General features: G+C 49.6%; 1 protein-coding gene across 3 annotated transcripts in view; it reads left to right on the forward strand.

Moving 5' to 3' along the window:
• TTLL11 (tubulin tyrosine ligase like 11) overlaps positions 1-14,548 on the forward strand; it is a 188,776-nt gene that overhangs the window by 47,522 nt on the left and 126,706 nt on the right. The window lies entirely within an intron of this gene.

Genomic DNA, 14,548 nt, shown 5'->3' on the forward strand with positions numbered 1-14,548 from the left:
AGCCCATTCAGAAAGATTCACTTCTGCCCAAGTTCTCACACCTCTGTTTCTCCTGCCAGGGAATCCCTTCCTGCACTTGTCCACCTGACAAACTCTTCCTGAGCCTCCCTGTGCCAGAGTTGACACCTCCATATCTGAGAAGGCCTTTTCTGATACCGCCTCTCCCACTCCCCTCCCACTCTCCTGCTGCCCAGACCCATGGACAGTCCCTCTGGGCTCCCTTCTGTGCTCTCCCTCAGTTACGGGACCCCCAAACATGGCGTTTTGTTGTGGCAGTGCTCTGGTTGACAGAGTGGGACAAGGGTTTGGGGTCTTTAAGACCTAGGCTGAAATCCTTTCTTCATCATTTCCTATGTGTGCACTTAATTATTCTGAGCCTCGCTTTCCTCACCTGTAGCACAACGGGGATGCTCTGAGAATCACACTGCATCCCCTCGGTGAATGGGCATGTACTTACCTTCTGTCCGTGCTAACCTGGGGAGCTGGGAGATTCACGCCCATCTTCCCAGTGCCCTGCACAAGGGGGACACCCAGGCACGTGTGTGTGAAATGAAGGAATACGGAAAGAGGTTTTGGGGTCTTTGATGGAAATTTAGTCTGGAGCTAAGAATGCTTACACAAAGCATTCTGGGTGTTTCTGGCTTATTGGAAATGGACTTATTTTAATTTTTAATAAGAATCTAATCTTGAGACGATCTCATTATTTGGTGATAGGTCATTTAGGAGAGGAAAAGAACGGAGACTTCTCTTCCACTGACCGGCCTCCCAGCTCGGCTTCAACTTTTCCCCCTTAGATTTCCCCTACCGCCCACCACCGAGGCTGCCTAGTGCAGTAATACTTTTAAGACTAGAAATTCTATTGTTTAATTTTCTACACTTCAATTTGGCCCCCAAATACACTTAGTGTTTTGAATCACAACTACTATAATCTTGCCGCTTTGCAGTACTGCCTTTGTGTGGGGGGTATTGAGATAAATGCTGTCATCAGAGCACCTCTGCTTTAACCGGCTCCCCGCTCCCTAATGGCAAGCCTTCAGAAAGAAGAAATGAAAGAGCTAAACATTTTTCTGGGCAACTTTTAAAGGTCAAGAAAGCCCTGCTTTCCAAAGTGAGGAAAAGGTCATCTCTCACCCTTCAATTTTTGTCCTTTCATTTCATTTTGCAAAAGTTCTTTGTGATGTCGCCTTCGTCACTTGAGTAGAGGTGCCTAATTTCCTGTGAGAATGTGGTGGGCCCAATCTCGAGTTCAGTGCCTATTTCAAAGGGAAATTATGAAAATTGCTCCGCCTGCACCTTCTTTCCTCATTTCCAGAGAAATGAAGAGATCTCCCTGCTCCGCGTCTTGTTCGGCTTCTTTTCTGCGTAATTGTTCCGTGGAGGGGTCCTAATGGAAGGTGACATGAGTCGCAATTTGGTTTTAGAGAGATGCTGTAACCCAATTCTCCGGCCTCCTTAATGAAATGATTCCCTTGTCCTTGCCTGTCACCTAACCACACTCTCCCCTCCCCCTCCTCCTGAAATTAACCCCACATGGTTTCTCGAAGACCTGGAAGGGGAGGATAGAAGGGTTTGTTTGGCTAGAACAGATCTAGTGACAGTGCTTTTCTATTCTTTTAGAGCCAGGGGCTGTCTCCCATTCTCTAACTTTGTATTTTGTCAGAATTTCAGACTTATTGAAAAGCTGTAAGAATAACTTTAAAATTTCTGCACATCCTTCGCTCAGATAACCCCACCTGTTAACATTTTACCATATTTGCGCCACCCCCTGCCTCTCTTTCTCCTTTTTGAGAGTAAGTTGCATACCTGAAACACTGTGTGTATTTCCTAAATAATAGTTTCTCTTATAGCCACAGTGCGATTGCCCAAATCACGAACTGGACACTGATCGGTACTGTTTTCTAACTTAATACTATGCAGAGCTCATTCAGATGCTGACAGTGGCCCCAGAGATGCCCGAGAGGAGAGTCCTGGCCACGTCCTTCGCCCAATGTTATGTCTCTTCGGTCCCCTTTAATCTGGAAGCGCTTCTTAGCCCGTCTGCGTGTTTGCTGCCCTCGGTATTTCTGATGAGCACAGGCTATCTAGCAGACCGCCCCTCAGTTTGGGTTTGTCGGGGATTCCTCCCTGTTAGATTCAGGACACGAACTTTCGGCAGGAAGGGCGCAGGGGCTGGGTCGTGTTTTTCTCAGGGGCGTCATCTCTGGGGCACACGATGTTAATGTGCCTTATTACTGGTGATGGTAACTTGAATCATTTGGTTAAGGAGGTGTCTGCCAGATTTCCCCCGAAAGTGACTGTTTGCCCCTTTGTAAGTATTAAGTACCTTGAGAGAAGATACTTTAGGATGATGTAACATCCTGTTACCCCTCGAACTTTCACCCTCTAGCTCTCACCTCGGAGAGTGACTCGCCTGAATCCGTTATTACGACGGCCGCTGAATGGTGACCGACTCCTGTTCCTTCTGCATCTGTGAGCTGAGTTTCTACTACAGGGAAGAACTTGGCTTTTTCACTTATTTATCTACACTGCACGTTAGTGTGGACTCGTGGATTCTTACTGGATTCATTGGGTTATAATCCTTTACTGTCATTATTTGTTTGAAGCCCAAATGCCCCAAGACTTGGCCAGTGGAGCCTGGTGTCCTTCCAGCACTCCCAGTGGCTCTTCGAGCCCTCTGTCCTGCCACAGTGAGGTGCTCCAGGCTTTCCCCGTGTCCCCCCTGCACCTGCCTCGGCATCAGCCAGCTTTACAGGAAGCCCTAGTGTCGTTCTGGTGGCTGTTAAGTGTGCTCACTGCTGTAGGGGTGCATTCCGGTGCCCTCCCCCTTTTAGACAAACATTTGGTGGCATTCTCTTTACCATCCTGGAATGAAATATTATCAAACTTCATACCTGGTTCTTTAAAAAAATAACTAATGTTTTTTAAAGGAGAAAAATAAGGAACAATTCTTTTTTTAAAAAAGATTTTATTTATCTATTTTTAGACAGAGGGGAAAGGAGGGAGAAAGAGAGGGAGAGAAACATCAATGTGCGGTTCCTCTCACATGGCCCCCACCGGGGACTTGGCCCGCGACCCAGGCATGTGCCCTGACTGGGAATCGAACCTGCGACCCTGTGCTTCACAGCTGGCGCTCAATCCACTGAGCTACACCAGCCATGGCAGGAACAATTCTTTATAACAACATTCTATACATTTCGGTGGGTAAATGCTTGGGGGCGCTGTTGTACTAGAAGACCTCATGCAGTGGCCGCATGCCTGTGCCTACCTGTAATGGATAAGTTTGGATATAAGGAAAGAGGGACAATGTTGCTGAACACTATTCATATGCTGTCTCTCACACATCTATACACAGGGTCCGGCAGAAGTAAGGCCTGCTCAAGTGTGGTGGGTAGGGTAATAATGTGGGTGTAATACTTCATAGCTTTAATTTGAACATTTCACGTAAAATTCATATGGCATGCTTGATTGTGATGTTGTTATGTTACAGAATTACATGCCTGTGATGTTGTAATAAAAGATTTTTTAATAAAAAGGGGTGTTATTTGTGCCGGACCCTGTATTATACCTAACAGTGTAAATATGATATGAAGTAATATATTTGGCATTTTGATTCATATATAATCACATCGTGTTGTGCGGGTGACTCAGATACAATAAGCCATGTGCCTTCAGGGATGTGATGCTTCCGAAATATTGTACAGATAAGGAACCTAAGACCCAGAGAGGGAAAGGGTGGCCAAGTCACACAGCGAGTCAGAGACACTCCTTCGGCCTAGGGTTGGAGTCGGTACCAAAGGATAAACCTGAGAGATCATCTGGGCCACTCCCCCTGGGTGAATCCTCTCCACACCTGGCCAGGTGGCCAGGTTGGATCATTTTCAAAAATGGACCATTTGCTATTTTTCAAGGCAATTCATTTTACCAGGGGGTTGTTCTAAAATTTAAAACATCCCCGAGTTGAGACCTTTCCCGTCCTTCATTCTCCACCCCCTCTGGATGTGGTTGTCCCACGGAACTCACACATTCCCTGTGGACTCTATGCCAACCCTTCAGAAACTTTGAAACCGTATCCAGGTCTCCTGAACTTTCTTAGTTCCAGCCTCTGACCTTGTACGTGGCCCTGAGATTACTGGGATGGACAAGCCTCGTAGGTCTTGTCCCCATGGACTTTCGGTGCCATGGGAAGGCAGAGACTCCACACGTGAACCCACAGGCTGAGGCTCGGCATCCCGGCCTTCTTTTCCGAGGCAGTGTCGTGGCAAGAGTTCGGGTTCTGGGCTGGCCACACCTGTGCTGACACTGCCCACAGCCACACGTGCAGCCTCGGGTTATTTCCCTCACTCTCTGAGCCCTGTTTCCTCCTCTGTAAAGCTGAACAGTGACTCTGCCTCATCAGCTGTTGGCAGACGCTCACGAGGTAGAGCACTAAATGAGCACGCTGTGACCACCCAACGCTGTGCTGCTTCTCTTGCTCCTTTCCCCGCCCCCGCGTGACACTCCTAGATATTTAGAAAGCACTTGACGCTCTGGGGAGAAAGATCTATCGGAGTAAAAGCACGCAGACTTATCTCTGCTGCTCTTGGATTTGCCCTTTGTTAGATAACCAGGGATACTTTAAAAATTGTACAGGTGAACCACCACCAAGGAGACCGTGCCTCTTTAAATTCAAGGTGAAGGCCAAAGAGTAAATGGTCCCTCAGCTTGACTGTTGTGTATTTAGTGTTATAATCCATATTGACTAATGTCACCGTTGACCGATATCACTGTATCACCAAGTCTTATACATTGCAATTATTTTCGGTCCCCATTATTAAACTAAATATAGGTAAGCTCTGACGGTGTTCTGCAGGTACATTATAATTTTACAAGGGTTCTCTGGTCATGCAAGTCTGGAAAATGCTGGGCCAGGGAGGTCTGTTACAAGCCCCAGCGTGCGGATGGAGAGAGGGATGCCACGGGGTCACAGACACCCTTCTATGTTTTGTACACATCTCTCTGTGGCTGTCCGTTTATGGGATCGGATCCTGATATCCTGAAATGCTGTCCTGTTGTGGCGATGGTACAGCTGTCCTGTCTTTAGGGGTCACAGGCAAGGTGTCCCCTAGCCAGGGCAGACACTCCACCATCATCATGTCAGAGGTCTCACCGAGCTGATGGGGCTTCTCTCAGCCGAGCCCCTGGGGAACCCAGATGTGCCCCTGGGTGTGGGAAGACACTGCCTCCCACCATCCAAGGGCACGCTGAAGAGCTCTGGCACGAGAGAGTCTGTAAACAGAATGATCTAGTGGCAATCGCTCCTCTGTTTATTTCCCTTCTGCTCTCCTCGGGTCGTTAATAAACGTGCTTCCAGCTCGGTGGCATCTGGGTCAGGAAGAGCTAAGGAGGGAGCTGGAACCTGTGCTTGGTTTGGAGCATTAAAGGGGATCCAACTCCCCTCCTGTCCCAGGTCCACTGTGGTGGGGACAGTGACTGCTGAGATATCCCCCAAGGGGAGTGGGTTCGGGGGACCAGTCAGCAGAGTCTTCCCGCACAGAGAGATGGCCTCCACTCCCTCTCCGATTTATCAAGGCAACAGGGACGTTTTCTTACGGGTGACCGCTGAAGTTAAGTGATTGGCCAGAGGATCGGAAGGGAGTGCTGGGGCTGACCTTTCCGGTGAGCCTGTTCGGAGCTTAGCTGAAGTTCCCGTCCAGTGGCACCTGCTCCCACTGAAATGAGGGTGGGGGGCACACATGCTGTTTATTTAAGGAAAGGCAGCCTGTGGAGCTGGCCTTCAGTGGTGCGGTAGGAGCTCCTTGGTAAAGCTCTCGGCCCAGCGCGGCGTCCAGCCAGCGTGCTCATTGAGAACACACGGAGCGGCGTGGTGATCAAAGGCCTATAGCAGTAATTCCTGACATGTCAACACCTGCGTGCTCCTCCTTGACATTTCAACCAGCAGCTGACATCCAGCTCGCGGAGATCCTGTTCTCACTCTCCGGGTGCAAATGATCAGTCTCACGGCTGTCTGCTTCCGCAGCCGGCACTTGGCTGCCCGGCCTGCTTCTCAGAGTGGACTGGTTTTTTGGCTTGCGGGTTTCCATGCGATATGGGGAAAACCTGTAGTAACAAAGTAGAAAAAAGAAAATGCTATCACTTGTCTTGCAGGATTAGCTCCCTGGCACATAGTGGCGAGCCTGGCCCAGTGCCTGGCACTCATCATGCCAGCCGAGGGCAGAAGGGCATCGGGAGGGAGGGCACCTGGTGTGAGGGTTGCACACCAGGACACGGATATTTGAGTATTTTTTTTTAAAGCGTAGTGTGTAAAGTGTGGCAAGAATGCAAGAGACATATGAGGACGGTGGTGCTGGGAAGGGGGAAGAGCTGGGGCTTTTGATTGCAATGGAGTCATGTACATTTGGAGGTGAGCTAAAGATTATTTTGCCAGTTCATTAGCAGGAAAGCCTCTGTATTGGAAAAACGATTTTAGCTGGAAGGAGAGCTTACTCAGCAATCGAGCGTTGTGTTTGGATGGGATCGGCCGTGATGCCTTCTGGGATCTCAGTAGGAGACTGGGGGGAGGTGAGGAAGGGGAGTGAAGCCTGTGAGGCCGGGGAGGCCAACCAGCTGCAGGCTGGACTCTGCTGGGTGGCCCGAGGTGAACCTGCCATCCCAGGGGACCAGGAAACAGCAGGGGGGGGCGGTCCGGAACCAGGCCCAGTCACCCAGGGGAGCCCTGGGCAGGCCTCCCAACCCCAGCCAAGTTGGTCTGGGATGAGCCTCAGTAGGGAATCAGGAAACCAAGGCAGAAAGATAAAGTAAAATGAAATAATAACAAAAATAGTGATGTGTTAAGTCCAAATGCAGGGTATTATTTCTCCAACTGCTCCACAGGGCCTGGGCACTATTCTTCCTTTGATGGGGAGGTTACTGAGCATGGGTTAAGTAGCTTGGCCATGGTGCTGTGGCTAGTAGGTGGCTGAGCTGAGACTTGAACCCAGGCCTTTCTGACTCCAAAGCCTGTGCCCTGCACTCTGTGCCCGCTACAGACATGCAAATATATGGGCCCAGTGGAGGTGAAAGGGAGCAGCAGCCTGGGGCCCCCGTGCTCAGGGATCCCCCATAGCCCTTGGGAAGTAGCTCAGGCCCAGCTAGCCTGGTCAGAGCCCACGTGTGAGGGGAACTCGGGAGAGCGCGGGCGCTGGGCTGACTGGCCTGGCTGGTGAACCGGCTGTCCTTGGGTCCTCACTCGCGTCACTTGGTGTCTGTCAGGCGTGGAGGGGTGACCTGGGAGGAGCATGGATGGGCTCATGATGTGACTGGTTCCTTCCTATTAAACATGATTTATCGCCCCAGGGGTGTTCCAGGGTGGCTTTTTAATTGTTCACTGACGATGGGCAGATTTTGGGGGTGTAAAGTTGCTGTTCACTGAAAACAGGGGCCATTAAACTGCCTCAACAACATCTGGATTGAGGGCAGAGCATGTGCAGAGGCTCCTCTCTGCAGTTTGGGTATCATGGTCAAAAGGGCCGGCTTCCCTGAGGGGCCCCGCCAGGCTGTGTCACCTCCCAGGTAAATCCGGGAGCATCTTCAAAGGAAGGGCACCGTGGGCCCAGGCCCGCCGCTCCAGTTCCGCCTTCTGGCCCAGCGACTGCCTTCTTCTTACTTCACTCTCTGGGCCTCAGTGTCCTCATTCTCCCTACAGTGGAGATTTGAACAGTAAGGAAGGTGATAGCTTTGAAAAGCACTGTGATTCACTGTGATACCAAACAAATGTGATGCTGTTATTCAGAACGAGAGGGTGCACATTCCCGAAGTCCTTCTGAAAGACTCTTCAACGTGCCAGTCAACTGTGGTAGAAAGAACTTTGGGTTGGAAATCTGGAAATTTTATGCTTTAGTTCTGGCTCTGCCACTAGTTGTGTGTCCTTGGGCAAGTCTCCAGTTTCTTTGAGTGTGTGTGTATGCGTGTATGTGAGTGTGTGAGAGAGAGAAAGGGAGGGAGGGAGAGAAAGAGAGAGCATTCCTTCCTGGCCCGGTGGGGCTGGGGTTGAAGAAGCCGGCGGCTGGCTCTGGCCTGCGCGCAGCCCCTCTTGCTGGGGCAAGAGCAGCCCTGGTGGGCGTGGCGAGAGCTCTGCGTTGCCACAGCGATCTCCCTCCTTTCTCTGCCTGTTTCACAGAAGTTCCTACACCTCAATTGCTTTGAGTTTTCCCAAAGGACGGAGCTGTCATGGAAAGATCACAGACTTTTGAGTCTATCACCTTGGTTTCCAGTGATAACTTTCCGGCTCCTTGGCTGCGTGACCTGGGCGTGGGGACTCCACCTCTCCAAGCCTCCCCATCCTTGCAGGGTGGCTGTGCGGCCAGCACACCGTGCAGCGGATGCATCCGCATGTGCTCGTTTCCCTTCCTCTTTGTTACCGTTGAGACACTTCTGTTTCTCCAGAAGTTGGTTTGTCTGGCAGTGTGTCAACTAGACGTACATGAACTGACGTTCTGGGTCCATAAATGCTGCGGTAATCTAGCTTAGCAATCCCTTCATTTTGGAAAATGTTTGTTGAGTACTCCCTCTGCTCCATACTGGGGGTGGTGAGTAAAACAAGGCATGGTCTTCGTCCTCAGTGAGCACATCGTCAAATGGGAGAGCAGTGCTGCAATAAATAATAATAGCAGCCCTGGCACTTCACATGCTTCACCTTTTGTAACCCTCACAGCAATCCTATAGCAGAGGCATGATTACTGCTCCCACTATCCAGATGAGCAGACTGAGGCCCAGAGAGGTAATGAAGTTGTCGAGGGTTACATAGCTGCTAAGTGGCCACACTGCTGGGCTTCCTAGCGCTGGAGGCAGTCCAGCTTCAGTGTCTGTGTTCTTAGCTTCCATAATCTACTATAATATGTGGCTGTAATACAATAGAGCTCTCAACTTAAAAGTCGAGTATATAGTTGTCTTACAAGGCGATAGAGGTGATAGGATTAGATGCCTCCACTGTGGGAGCACAGAAGGCAAGAATGGCTGTTCCGCCTGGAGGGCTGTAGGCCAGGAAAGGATTCTCAAAGGGAACCTCTGAGCTGGGCTGCAGATGACAAGTGGGAGTTCTGCAGGCAAAGAAGTGGGAAGAGGCCAGTGGAGGCGGAGGGGAAGCCCATATAAAGGCGCAGAGGCATGAAAGAGGGCCTGCAGGAGGGGGCAGGAGAGGAGGCTAGGAGAGAGAGCTGGCTGCCAGGAAGGAGGGCATTCTGAGCGTTGCCAAGGAGTGGCACAGGAATGTTCCTTGGGAATAATTAACATTAGTATCTTTAAACCATTCAAGTAAACCCGGGGTACGCATCAGCGATGAAACAGGCAGGGCTTTTGTTTTGTTTTGCCATTTAGGGGTTTTTAACTGGAATTCTTGCAAGCCAGGGAGTGCTGAGCGTATTGGACCACACAGTGGTAGGTCTTGCAGCTTTCCCAGGGCGTGGCTGCTGGCATGCAAATCCTGACTCCACGTCCTGGCAAGTTACTTAATGTCTCCGCCGCATTTCCTTCCTGTAAAATAGGGCTGTTGAGGGTTGAATGAGACAGTATGCCTGAAGTTCTTCCAACAGTACCTGACCCATACTAAGTGCCTAATCGGAGTGTGTACTGCTGTCATTGTCGCTGTAGCCATCCCACCCGGCAAATCCCCACCGTGAGATTTCCGGTGCGCTCCCCTCTTGCCACCGTCTCTGCTCTCTAGCCATCGGGACTGCTTGTAGTTTCTCAGGCGTATGACACTCTCTCTTGCCTTCAGTTCTTCCTCTCAGCCTTACCTGTCTACCTCCCAGTCTGGCCCTCGGTCACCTAACTGCAGATGGCCTCCTTCTCACCGACTCAGGAACTCTCTGGAATGTTGGGAGTAGGGCTTTGTCCTGGGTGTGAGGCTCGACCCACTGAGGCTGGAAGGGGAAGGGGCTGGTCCCTGCACCGTGTCCAGCATGTGCTTTGCGACATCTGTTTGTCCACCCAGAGGCTTATTTTTGCTTAAGGCCTGCTGCCTGGGCCTGTGACGTGAAGGGTCTTGGTTGCTAAGGTAGGATACAAATTCACCTGAGTGATGGAGGCCGGCTCTAACTGGCTTTGACTTCCCGGATATTGCAGACATGGTATTTCCTCAGAAATTGTCCACTTACCTGCCCCTCGCTGCTAATAATACTTTGTGGCTTGGTATTCTGGTTGCTGAATCTCTCTCTCAAAATATTTGAGCTCGCTTCCCCCAGATGCCCAGCGACTGCCTCAAGTGCATCACAAATCGCCCTCCCAGAGCTGCCCGTGCAGATTATCCCAACGCGCTGATCGCAGCAGCTCGGGATGAACGCTCCTCCGATGCGTGTCACTTGCACGTTTGCAACACAGCCTTCAACTGGGGCGATGTCAGGGTCCACATCACTCAGAACCTGTTTGTGGGTGGAAGCCAGGGGCCTTTGTGTGACCCCTTTGTTTTATAGGCAAGAGCAACAAAGCCCAGGCGGTTAGGTGACTTTCTCAAGGTCACACAGTCAGAAATTACCAGAGTAAATTGGGACGAGGCAGATTTTCTGTCTTTCACTTCAGAACTCTTTCTATCTCACCAAAAGCTATTTTTTCCTATTTTTTTAATTAAAAATTTTCAGCTTTAAAAATATTGTGGGAAAGTATGCACAACCTAAAACTTACCATCTTAAACATTTTTTAAAAGATTTTAATTTATTTAGTTTTAGAGAGAGGGGAAGGGAGAGAGAAAGAGAGGGAGAGAAACATCAATGTGCAAGAGAAATGTCGATTGGTTGCCTCTCATGCGCCCCCTACTGGGGACCTGGCCCACAACCCAGGCATGTGCCTTGACTAGGAGTTGAACTGGCGACCTTTTGTCTTGCAGGCCGGTGCTCAGTCCCCTGAGCCAGGGCCCACCTTGGCCATTTTTCGGTGTCTGGCTCAGTGGCATTAAGCACATTCACTCTGCTGTGCGGCCACCTCCGCCATCCGTCTCCAGAGCTCTTTCATCTCCCCAAACCGAAACACTGCGCATCGAACACGACCTCCCTCCCCAGTCTCTGGCAATCACATTCTACTTCCTGTCTCTGTGAACTTGACTCTCCTAGGTGCCTCTTGTAAGTGGGACCATGCAGCATTTGTCCGGCTTAGTTCACTTGGCGTGATGTCCTCCGGGTTCATCCACAGGTGTTATATAGCAGGTGTCAAAACTCCCTTCCTGTTTATGGCTGAGTGATACTCCACTGTCCGTATGTCCACATTTTGTTTCTCCTTCCTTCCATCGAGGACCCCTTGGGCTGCTCCCGCCCTTGGCTGCTGTGAGCAGTGCTGCTGTGAACAGGGACGTCCAAGTGTCTGTTCGCCAAAGCTACTCCTGTTAACAAACCTGTACGTTTAGAGGCACCCGCTGCTGCCTGCCACTGCTACTAATATTGTTTTCTCATGGAAATTTTGAAAAGTACAAAAAAACACAACGAAGAATAGAAAAATCACTGATTTTTTATGGTACATATTTCCAGGATTTCATATTCATGTTACCCACAATTTGAAAAGTTTATACAAACTGAGAGAATTTAAACAGGTAGGCCAATCTGTGTAGCAGGGCGAGTACTTGAAAATATTTAAGACAGAGAGTATGAAAACTGAATGTGGCCTTGGCCAACAACCCTAGCATTTTAGAGATGGGTTCATCCAAAGCATGATCTAACCTTAACAGTGCCACAGCTTTGGAGTGGTGCTTAAGACCATCTTAACATCTAATAGAATATCTTACTGCTAAGAAGAGTCGGAATGGTGAAGAGGGTTGCCAGGGCCCATCTGTCCCAGGTCTATTTCTTAAACATCCACTAGGGGGCAGTGAAAGACACATAAATTTTTTAATAGGCTTGATGCCGGCCAAGCAATCAGTCCACCACGTCCTCTGTGTATCTGTCTCAGCCATCAGTGCATACAGTTACAAGATAATGGATTTCACGCCCAACAGCAGGTGTGGGTGAAAAATGGAGATACCATCAGCTGCAGCCTAAATGCAGGTCTTCCTCCTATTGAGGCCAACGTCACTGCGTAAAACTTCACTCAGTATGTTGATCCCAGGTTGTATTTTGATTTAACTCACGTTAGTCCAGGGGCTGTAAAACCGAGCAAATGTCAGAATCACACCGTCATGCTCTTTCCAAAATACGCATGCCCAGGTCTCTTCCCAGCTCTGTTAAATCAGAATTTGGGGGGTTGGGGGGCAGCTATAGAGACTATATTTAGATTCTGGTCCATGACTTCTTGCTAAGAACCAATGTATTCATTTTTAACTTTAATAACTGAGGGAAAAGGGTCACCCTTGAGTAAAACCTCAGAGGAGAATTAATAGGAAATTCTGGAAAATCTTTCTCTTTGTAAAACAGAAGTCGCTGAAAGGTCTGTTGGCGGTGGGAACCACATTCGGCACAGCGAGCTGGCTTTCCCGGAGATGGCACCTGGGACCCAGGCAGAAGGCCTGGGGCTGGGGCGGTCCTGGCAAACTGGGGGTCTGTGGCTGCAGTTCCAAGGAGGCCCTGCTCAGGGCCAAGCTCTTCAGTGTGAGGGCAGCTCAGAGACCAGCGCTGTCTGCTAAGTTAGCAGACTCTTTCCTGTAGTACTCAGGAAAAAGAGACCTTTAATTTCATCGTATCAGAGGTGAAAATGGCACAGAGAGCATGCTGTGAGGTCAGTTCTTGTCCTAACCGACCCCCTAGCCAGTTAGGGGACCCCGGGCAAATCACATCACCTCTCAGAGCCTCTGCGTCTGCATTTGAATGAGGGAGGGCTGGGCGATGTGATCTCCAAGGATCATTCCAGTTCTAGGAATCCAGGGGTTCTGTCAGTATCCATAATCCTGATTTGTGCCGTGCTGCTCTGGCAAAGAGCAGCAGAAATAGTCAGTAATGCAATGAATGGCAGAGACTATTGACCATGTAGTTTAATTTATTTAAGGCATATATACTGGATTCAAAGGAGAAAATATTGCTCCCGATAATATATTAAACTGTTAGTATCTTCAGCATTGCAAAAGCTTTCCAGAGGGAAAAATTGCCCATCGGTGCAAACGTGACATTTTTCACTTCCTGATCTATAACTGCCATTTCTCGAGCACATTTATATTTACTGTAAAGGGCCAAATGTATGAATGCTCTGGGTGAATATTAAACAACTACACATAAACGTCAAGGTCACGGTTGCAAGACAGGCTCCGTGGAAGGCCTGGGGAGGCTTGGATTGATCTCTGGTGAGGTTCCATTCTCGAATCCTGCTGACAAGGGGAAACAATTGATGTGGGCCATTATTAAGGCTTTAAGTGTTTCTCCATTGTTAAAGATCTTTTTACAAGCCTGGAGTAACTGATAGTGCCCAAGGAATTGGCAAAAGCTTCACTTAGAAATATAGGCTGGTCAGAGAGATAAGTAAAACCCAGAGTGCATATGTCCTCCTGGGTTGGGCTTCGCAGCAGGGGTGGAGGTGAAGGCCAGCCCAGCTCGGGGGCATGCTGCCTCCACTGAGTTACAGGGTTCAGATGGAAGGAAGGCCTGCTCTGGGCTCTTTCACGCTGCACAGAGTGACTTTCAAACCCACCTTTAAACTTCCTCCAGCTCCCTCCCCCTGTGAAAACCCTCACCACGGCAGTCAGTCCATCCATTCCCCATAACTGCATGAAGGATATGACAAGGGCCTGGGGAACTGGGTGAGTATGAATTATGCAGACCCAGAGCTCCAGACTGACTGTCTGGACCGGTCAAGCGTCCTGGATAATTATGTGAGTGTCCTGCTGACCCGGAGCTGGGAGGAGAGCAAATATTATGGATGACAGAATCTGGTTTGAAGAAGATCTCAACAGACGGAAGGATTGGCTGGGTCTGCTGAATGAACCTAATGAGAGATACAAATGTTCAAACTCGCATTTCCCATGCGCGAGAAGTGTGTTTCTCTGTGTTTGGTGTTGTGCTCGGCCCTTTTGCACACTTCAGTTTGTTTCTTCTTTACAATGACCCACGAGGGCTGGTTTCACCTTCCATTTTTAGGATGAGGAACCTGAGACAGGGCAGTACTCAGTGAGCATGATACAGGAAGGTGTGGGACCGTTCAAGTCCGGGGTCTCGGCTCCGACCCCAGTGCCGCCCCTCTGTTAGCCAGCAAGTTACTGCACCTTTGAAGAACAGCCCCTGCTAGGCTTGGTGGCTGCCCGGGTCAGGTCCCGTGGGCTTAGTCCTTTGCATTTATTACCTCATTCATCCTAGGAATAGTCTTCCTCCTCTTTTACAGATGAGGAAGGCACAGATAACTTAAGTAACTTGCCCAAGGTCACACAGTAAGTAGCAGGGCCAGGATTCGAGACCAGGCAGCCTAATGCCACAGCCACACTCCTAACAACTGGTGCACCCTCTCCTATTTTCTGTATCACAAGAGGAGAGCCACCATATTTTCTCAGATAACTTATGCAAAGTGCCTGCTCTAGGGCCTGGCACATGGTAGGCACTCGTAAACAGTACTAGATCATCATCATCATCATCAGTTACGTGACTTGTTCACAGTCACAGCTAATAACTGACAA

Source organism: Desmodus rotundus, chromosome 1 (assembly GCF_022682495.2).
Source record: "Desmodus rotundus isolate HL8 chromosome 1, HLdesRot8A.1, whole genome shotgun sequence".
NCBI lineage: Eukaryota > Metazoa > Chordata > Mammalia > Chiroptera > Phyllostomidae > Desmodus > Desmodus rotundus.